General features: G+C 49.5%; 1 pseudogene; it reads right to left on the bottom strand.

The window, feature by feature from the left end:
- Positions 1-209: 209 nt before the first annotated feature.
- On the bottom strand, positions 210-713 carry LOC140710345 (cyclin-dependent kinase 2-associated protein 2 pseudogene; annotated as a pseudogene).
- Positions 714-1,820: the final 1,107 nt, after the last annotated feature.

The raw sequence follows: 1,820 nt of genomic DNA, 5'->3' as shown, positions 1-1,820 counted from the left end.
AGTGCTGGGAAAGGCTGAGTGGTGGGGGCCGCAGAAAGTTCCAGTGGGCAACCTGTCCGCAGGTCATGGGTAGGACTCACGGGGACCTTGCTGCTAACTCTTGTTGCGTTGGCGGAGTGGGGTGGGGGGAAGGGAAGATCCTTAGTGCTGCTACCTGGAGTGAGAGCCGCCCCTTTGTTCCTGAGGGCACCATCAAGGGACACAGGACAGGAAGCCCAGGATGGTTAGTGCAAGTAGGGATGAGGGCCAGGGAGAAGCAGGTGCTCTGGAGTGGCCGGGAAAAGTCCAGACACAGAGGCTTAGGAGCTTCCTGTTAAGTGTGTGGGTTCCGCCCTGTCTCTGCCAGGCACTCTGACTAGGGATGGATGATCCCTCTCTTAAGGCGCTCCCTGGTGCTCTTGCTGCCAGCAAAGGTGGTCCGGATCCCTTTGCCCATCTCCCCTGTGACCGACAGCAGTTCCCTGTGGATGCTCTGGGAGCCCTGGGCGCCAGGTGGTTTCATGGCCTGCACGCAGCCCATGGAGGCGGTCCAAAGTCGTTAAACAGCTGTCTGAAAGGGACAGCGGCTCCTGGCACTGAGCCCGACGGCGACGGGATGCTTCCTGTAGGGACCAGGGTGCCCGGCCCAGGGGTGCTGGAGCCGGGGGTGCTGCTGGGGGCAGGCGTGATGGGTTTGTAGGACATCCTCAACTCCTGGGCACTGCGGAGCCAGCAGGCCACTCCTCGGGGGTTGGCTGCCTGGCCGCTCAGCTGAGATCTGATTTACAAGTTGGCTGTACGCCCCCTACTAAATCTATGTTGAACTTTTTAATTGCAATTTTTATTAATCTAAATACAGTTCAGATATTCTCGATGAAAATTTCACATTTGAGTTAGTTGAGACGTACTAAAATGTAAAATACACAATGGATTTCAAAGATTTCATATGAAAAAAGAATGCAAACTATCTCTAGTAATTTTTACATTGATTACATGTTGACACAGTATTTTGGATATATTGAGTTAAAATACGCAATTTTTTTTTAAAAAAATCTATGCTACATTTTTGTTAAAAACTTTAAATAAACTATGAAATTACTTCTTGGGATAGAAAAGGGGACATTATTAAATATTTACCTAAATTTTTTTCAAAAACGTACCTTTAACAAAAACACATTTTCAAACAAAACAAAAGTATTTTAATTTTGAATAGGTAAAATAAACTTATTCCTGCTGATATTCAATCCTGGTATGATTTCTTTTTTATGTATTTGAGGACTCTGTTTATAACCCAGATAAAACATAAAGCTTATGAAACTCCTCTGAGAATGTCCAACACAAATTACCTGTATAGATATCAGGGGGCAGATGATGCTGAGGCCGGGCTGGCTGAAGAAGAGCAGGATGAAAATGCTGTACTGGCACAGGGGCTGGCCCCAGGTTACCCGCCCTTCATGTACCTTGCGATGGTCACCTGGCTCACCAGCAAAGTGAACAACAGGTCGGTGGCGGCCAGTTGCATACCAGTGTGTAGAAGGCGGTCTCCCTGTGCTCCTTGCGTGACTTGCACAGTAGCACGATGGCCACCAGGTTGCCCACCACCCCGAAAATGGACGGTCCCAGGCTGTCCAGCAGATTGGGCTCCAGATGAGGGACACATTGACCTGGGAAGGGGTTAACATGACGGTGGCTGTGGTGTGCAGCCCTGGAGTGTGAAGTTGAGTCTGGGGTGACAGAAGACAGACAAAGCCGCCATGAGTGAAATGACCACCTGCAGGATGTTAGACCCACGCCTAGGAAACAGGATGCTAACATGACAAGGGAGGACTTCAGTCCCACCC

Source organism: Chlorocebus sabaeus, chromosome 2, assembly GCF_047675955.1.
Source record: "Chlorocebus sabaeus isolate Y175 chromosome 2, mChlSab1.0.hap1, whole genome shotgun sequence".
Lineage (NCBI taxonomy): Eukaryota > Metazoa > Chordata > Mammalia > Primates > Cercopithecidae > Chlorocebus > Chlorocebus sabaeus.
The sequence above is the reverse complement of the archived record's forward strand: the minus strand, read 5'-3'. Positions and strand labels throughout refer to the sequence as shown.